We start from the raw sequence: 7,506 nt of genomic DNA, 5'->3' as shown, positions 1-7,506 counted from the left end.
TATCTTCTCCATTCTTTTTCTATCTTGGGTGTTACTCTGGGGAAATCAGATGCAAATTTTATTCTCATTTCTTTGTAGGGGTGTGTGTGTGTGTGTGTGTGTGTGTATGTGTGTGTGTGCTTTAGTTCTCTGCCAGCTTCTAGAATCTTTTATTAGTCCTTGGAGAAATAAATTTTACATTTATAGTTCCTTTTTGATTCATTGTGTTACTCATAATGGATCCATTTATCAAAAACTTATGTCTTAGGTGCAGGAACAATTATGCTATTATTTCTGTACTGTCTGGGACTTCTATTAAGTAGATATTAAAACTATTGGATTGTTTTATATTTCTTCTCACCTTTTCTCTGATGTTTTGTGTCTCTATAAGTTACTTTTGTTGATTTCATTAATTTTACCTTTTGAATTCATTCTGAATTTTCTCAGTCATCTGTTTAGTATCTATGTGCTTTTCTATATTCTCTTCCTGTTTTTTTGAAATAGCACTACCTTGATTGACGATTCTTTTGAAATATTTTTAATATATGAGAGAGGGTGCTCGCTTCAACAGCACATATACTAATATTGGAATGACATGGAGAAGATTAGCATGGCCCCTGTGCAAAAATGACATGCGAATTCATGAAGTGTTCCATATTTTTAGACCTCTACAATGAAAACTACAGAACACTAAAGGAAGAAATTAAAGAAAACCTTAGAAGATGGAAAGATCTCCTGTGTTTTTGGATAGGCAGAATTAATATTGTCAAAATGGTCATATTACCAAAAGTGCTATACAAATTCAGTGCAATTCCAATTAAAACCCCAATGTCTTTCCTCATGGAAATAGAGAAAGCAATTATGAAATTCATTTGGAAAAATGAGAGACCCAGAATAGCCAATCCTTAGCAATCCTTAGCAAGAAAAGTGAAGCAGGAGGCATCACAATACCAGACTTTAAACTATACTACAGAGCAGTAGTGACAAAACCAACATTGTACTGGCACTAGAATAGACAGGTAGACCAATGGTACAGAATGGAGGACACAGAGACAAACCCATAGAAATACAGTTATCTCATACTAGGCAAAGATGCCAAAAATATACGTTGGAGAAAAGATAGCCTTTTCAACAAATGGTGCTGGGAAAACTGGAAACCCAGATGCAGCTAAATGAAATTAAATCCCTATCTCTCACCCTGCATGAAACTCAATTCAAAGTGGATCAAAGACCTAGAAATTAGACCAGAGACACTGCACTTGAAACACCAAATCTTCATCAAGTCACCTAAGGACCTGACTTCCTCAATAAGACTTGTAAAGCACAAGAAATATAATCAAGAATCAACAAATGGGATGGATTCAAACTAAAAAGCTTCTTCTTAGCAAAGGAAACAATCAATAATGTGAAGAGAGAGCCTACAGAGTGGGAGAAAATCTTTACCACGTGCATTTCAGAGCACTAATCTCCAGAATGTATAAAGATCTCTAATAACTTACACCAAACAAACAAACAAACAAACAAATAACCTAGTCAATAAATGGGCTAAGGAACTGAGCAGACACTTCACAGAGAAGATATATAATTGGTCAACAAATATATGAAAAAATGTTCGACATCTCTAGTAACTAGAGAAATGCAAATCAAAACTACCCTAAGATATCATCCCACTCCAGTCAGAATGGCAATGATCAAGAACACAAGCAACAATAGGTGTTGGTGAGGATGTGGGGAAAAAGGTACCCTCATACATTGCTGGTGGGACTGCAAATTAATGCAACCATTCTGGAAAGCAGTATGGAGATTCTTTAGAAAACTTGAATGGAGCCACCATTTGACCCAGCTATTCCACTCCTCTGTCTTAAAATCAGTATACCACAGTGACGCAGCCACATCAATTCATAACAACTAGGCTATGGAACCTACCTAGATGCGCTTCAATAGACGAATGGATCAAGAAACTGTGGCATGTATACACAATGGAATATTATTCAGCCTTAAAGGAGAATAAAATTTTGGCATTTGCAAATAAACGAGTGGAGTTGGAGATATAAGTGAAATAAGCCAGTCCCAAAAAACCAAAGGCAAAATGTTTTCTCTGATATGGGGTTGCTGATCCATAATGAATCAGCATTGGGATGAATAGAGGAACTTTGGATTGGGCAGAGGGGAGTGAGGGGAGGGAAGGGAGCAGGGAGTGGGAAAGATGGTGGAATGAGATTGACATCATTAACCTAAGTACTTGTATGATCACAGGAATGGCATGAACTCTACCTCATGTATAACCAGAGAAATGAATAGTTGTGCTCTATTTGTGTACAATGGATCAAAACACATTCTGCTGTCATGTATAACTAATTAGAACAAATAAAAATTTAAAAAAAGAAAAAAAAAAGAAAAAATAAATGAGATAGTTTTTTTTTGTTTGTTTTGCATTTGTTCTTTATTCTGTAATTACCTGTTTTCTCTACAGGTCCTTTGGGTTACCTTTCTCTTGCATATTGCCGTCTTCCTTCAGGTGTCCAGTAGTCCTTGATTATCCATTTATTTGTAAAGTGAGGCAGTGAAAATAGTGACTAAGACCCAGGTGACTGTGTAGTACATTGCCCATTGGACTTTCTTCTATGGTAGACATTGGAGAACTACCTTAATGCTATCTCCTAAGTGTCCAAATGATGTCCCTTGCTAGTGTCCTAATTCTACTTGTTTCATTCAGTTACTTTAGCAGTGAATACTTGATTTTTAAAAAAAAACTGGGATAAGATAAACAAAAACAAAACAAAACAAATACCTGGGTTAGTAAGGGATATGGGAATTGGCAGGTCACTATTCAGAATTCCAGAGAATCCCTTCTTCTCTTGTCCCCTGCCTTATTCCCAGCCCATTCCAGTTGTTGGACCAGCTCCTTCCTGGACCTCTCTGTGCTTTCAGAATGTCAGCTCCCCAGCCTACTTCCTCCATCACTCAACTAAAGGTAAATTTTCTTTCAGAAAAAGTCAGAGGTAACTCTTTGGCTCCTGAAGAACTCTGCTGTTTTGCTTTGTTTTAATTTTTTTTTTGCTTTTGCTTTTTCTGCCCTGTTTTTTTTTTTTTTTTCTTTACTTACTGGCAGTTTATAATATTTTATTATTAGCTATCATTCCATGCATTTTATATAGCCTATTGTGTAATAATAAATGCACTTTAAATTGTTACCTAGCCACCTAGCTATAGGTATTTCTTATAGTATAAGAAAAAGGAGTAATTCAGCCACCAAGTGCCCCATGAGACAGTCTCTAGTGGCCCTGAGGTCTGGGTCCCTCCCTCCTATCAGCAAAAGCCCAGTGCACACTCTGTGGCTCCCCGGCCGCGGGACTGAGGCTGCCTGCTCTCTTCCCCTGCCACTGTGCCACACCCACTTCCCTGGACCCCGGGGTCTTGAGGTCCTGTTTTGTGTTCCAGTAGTTCACCTCCCCCAGCCCCATTCAGGACCAATCCAGTTCACTCAGGCTTTTGCAGTTTCCAGAAAGAGATCCTGCAGACCACATAGGCAAAAGACTCTGAGGTGGGTCAGGACTGTGTCTCTGCCAGAGCACCTCCTGGGTGCTGTCTCTGTCCCAAGGCACATGTCCTCTCTTCCCGTGGTCTGTGCTGCTTTAGAGTCAGGTTATCTGCCTCTAAATCTCAGTCCTGTCCCTTGCCAGCGGCCTGACCTGGGACAAGGCATTTCACCTCTTTGTGCCTCAGGCTCCTAGTGTGAGAATGGGGATAATGACAGTGTTGGAGGGGGTCATTTGAGGACGAATGGAGTTAGCGCCTGTAGCAGGCTGAACACACTGGCTGACATGTGGGAATGTTCTATCTCATGGCCAATGTGCCATCACACACATGTGTTCACAATGCCATGCTCTGTTAAAGGTAGAGGACCAGCCCCAGGAAGCACCCCGAGGAAAAGGACAAACTAACTAGGATTAAAGTCTAGGCTGTCTGGTGCCAGAGGTCATGATCCTGACCACTCTGCTGTGCCATTGTTTGGGCTTCTGCGTGTGGCTTGACTACCAAATGCCTGACTGTGTGTGTGACCCAGCTCATCTTTGGCATCAGGCCATGTCTCAGGTTATTGGCTGACCTCTGCATTGGGTGTCCTTGGATCAGGTGCCCACCTCTTTACTCAGCCAGATTTACTACTTCAATAGTGATTGTGACCAGGGCAAATTCTCACGGAAGGAACTCTGAGGGTAAGATGGCATCATGACTGACAGGTGCTATCTTACACTGCAGTGAAGAATCTTGGCCCAGATGTCTTTCCATCTGAAAATGGATCTCCTAGTTTTACATCTGGTTTTGAAGATGTAAGTAACAAAATGAAGGAAATGGATTTCATACATGGAGGGATGCTGGTAATGTGTCTTTAGAATTTCAAGATATGGTTGTGACAGAAACTGAATCTTCATGAACCACTCATACCAGATGAGATGAGCTATTTGCAGGGGCAACACCATTTCTTAATGGATTGGAGATGCAATGATTGTCCAAACTCTCTTATCATGTAGGAGGCTGAATTCCCAGAGAGCCATGTCTGACAGTAGGTAACAATCATTTAAGGTTCATTATTAAACCTTTACTCCATCACTCATTCAACATCTGTGGGATATCCATTCACCAGGTCTAACGGGAGGTGGCAGAATCCCTGTCACAAGGTCAGGGGATTCACTAAAAAGGGAGTCAGAAAATAAATACCCATCTGTTTTTATTCAACCTAATACAAGAGGGGTGAGGTGGGGGATATGAATATCAATGTGTCATTGTTGGTCACCAATATGATGCTTAGTGATTAGTTAACAAGAGTGTGGTTTTGATGCTGTAACTCAACAACTATGTGGCCTTAGGTCAGTCCCTCATATTTAAAAGGTAATAATAATTCCTGGGGGGTTTTAAAAAAATTAGAGATAATAGATGTCTGGCCTGGTGCCTGGGTGCTATTACATTTAGGCAGTATTTTCCCTGGAGTGGAAAGTGGCAATTCATCCCGTGCCTTTTGCTCTTACTTCATGTTCATTAAGCAGCTTTCTGACACATAGTTTGCTCCTCTGAGGCAATCGTTCCGGGAGAGAGTGCTATGAATGACCGATGTAAATGATCCTCTAAGATGTATTTGCCATGATAAATTGATGAATCAATGAGCATATTAACATTCTGGTTGGTAAATTAGGCTCCTACTAATTTAGTTACGTGAACAACTTCCCCAAGTATAACCCTTTCCAAATGAACAGGTTCAATCACCTTTTAGGGATCCTCAGGACTCAAGTGGTAGCCGACACCTGCCAGTTACAGTTGACACTCGGGACCAACTTCAGCAGGCAGTCTGCCCCAGTCTGATGCTCCAACCTGCAAAGGTCCCGTTGTGTTAGTGACATGGGGTGGGCTGCTTGAAACAGGGAGGCCCCGGGAGTAGATGCTCAGATTAGGCCTCTTGCAACGACCAGGTAAGAAGTAAACTGGCCTGAACTAAGGTGGGGGCCGTGGGCATGGAAAGAAGGAAAGGGCACAGGCAAAGAGACAGGGAAGACCTGACAGAGTTTAGAATCATCCCTTAGTCGAATTTCACAGGCAGAGAGAGGCGATCCAGGTCAGCCCTCTTGTTTTTCACCTGTGCATCATGACACCTGGAGATGAGCTCTGGTTCTTCTGTACCTGTGGCCCCTCCACCGCTCTGGACCCTGGTGGACACAATACATTGTGGGTCTCCTGAATGGTTCTATTATAACCTTCAAGTGTTTTAATAAAACACATGGCACAATAGCTGTCTCAAGTACGCCCAGGCATGGCTTGCACTATGGATACATATGCTGGGTGTATTAATCAAGTTTAATAGACCCCAATGTTTGAAACAATGCCTTAAAAAATTTTTTTTTCCCGAGTCGGCACAGAAGTGTGGCATTGTACAGCAAATAAAAGTGTTGCTACAATGCCTGTAAATCAGAGCTTTAAACTATGTTTCAATTATCCTTCTATTATCCAGCTGGTATTTAAGCATGTTTATTATTCAAATCAGCAGCGAATGTGCTGCTGTTGTGTAAACAACTGTCAATTGCTGAAACAATGATTAGGAGGCACCATCCCTTTCAGGTGTACTTAGCAGTACTTACACCCCAGCCACTTGTATTTAAATATCATGTAAACACAATGCTTGAGTGACTACTTTCACTCCTGTTCCCAATGCCTCATGCCAATTCTATTACATTAAGAGGGAAATCTATTAAATTTTTCATTTATACACATCCGTACACTGTTTTTACCCATTGTATCATTAAGGCTTGGATTAATATAATAGATATGCTGAGAGATACAGTGTGCATTGAAAAGCCTGTTCAAAATAAAAGCCAATTTCTCTGCATTATTTGGGGGTGTTGGAAAGCTTTTGTGAAAACAATGCGAAGAAAATTATTTTCTGAATAAAAAGCATGACATGGAAAAAAAGAAAAATTTGGCCCCCAGAAAGAGCAATCTTGAACCTTTATTAGCTCTATTACCAATTCAGCACAGAAAAGGGAGGGAAAAAAAAAAAGTGGAGAGCCAGAAAATAGGACATTTATGGAATGAATTTGTGCCTCTTTTGAAGATTCTCTGTCATTCCCCAGAAAGGTGTTTGTGTTTGTGTGTGAACGTGCACACACACGGGGGTTTTGTGAGTGGTCATTACTGGGCAGATCTTGGATTTGCTTCTAAGCTGGGTTCACCATGAATTTTTCCTCGTAAGTTCCATTTACCACATATAAGCCAAGAAGACACATTTCAAGTACAAAGGCATTGTAAATGGTGAGGAATCATTATTTAATCAAATGATTGATACTACCAGGGATTTTGCATTATCTGAAATATGTTTTGGGGGTTCAATAAATTATTGTTGATTGATTTCAGTTGCTAACCTGCAAATAATATTGACCTGTGTCTGCTTTGTCCACTGACAAAAGGGGGTGAGTGCTACAGGAGAGAGGTAGGAGTTTTGATTTGGGACTGAAAATGTACTCAGGAAATTCACAGGTGGTTTGAGTTGGCCCCCCATATCCAGGGATTCAACCAACCACACATTAAAAATAATTTTAAAAAGGTGCATATGTACTGAGCCTGCAGGGGCTTTTCCCCTCCTCATTATTCCCTAAACAATACAGTATAATATTTGCATTGTATTAGGTATTATCTAGAGATGGTTTAAGGTATAGGAGAGAATGGCGAGGATGTGCCTAGGTGACATGCAAATACTGTACCATTTTATGCAAAAGATCTGAGCATCCCTGGATTTTGGAATCTGCTGGGGATTCTGGAATCAATCCCCTAGGACACTGAGAGATGACTAGCTATACTTAGTAAAACCTCCCAAGTGAGTAAGTTAATAGTAAAAAGGCTGTGACTTCTATCCTTGGAGGTGATGTGAATAACATCTAAGAAATGCATTCCTGGTTCTCTAAAATCTGTTCTATATAGGATTACCAATAATTTATCATACAACTGGGGACATTTTGAGAGTGAGTATGTTTAATAATTATG

The 7,506-nt window shown here is 40.3% G+C and overlaps 1 non-coding gene across 1 annotated transcript; it reads left to right on the top strand.

Annotated features, from left to right (window-relative positions):
• The first annotated feature begins 534 nt into the window (after window positions 1-534).
• Window positions 535-641, top strand: LOC124962530 (U6 spliceosomal RNA). The gene has a single exon (XR_007104536.1). It is a non-coding gene; the product is annotated as a U6 spliceosomal RNA (small nuclear RNA).
• The last annotated feature ends 6,865 nt before the right edge of the window (window positions 642-7,506 follow it).

Source organism: Sciurus carolinensis, chromosome 12 (assembly GCF_902686445.1).
Source record: "Sciurus carolinensis chromosome 12, mSciCar1.2, whole genome shotgun sequence".
Lineage (NCBI taxonomy): Eukaryota > Metazoa > Chordata > Mammalia > Rodentia > Sciuridae > Sciurus > Sciurus carolinensis.
This window is presented reverse-complemented; position numbering and strand designations above follow the sequence as displayed.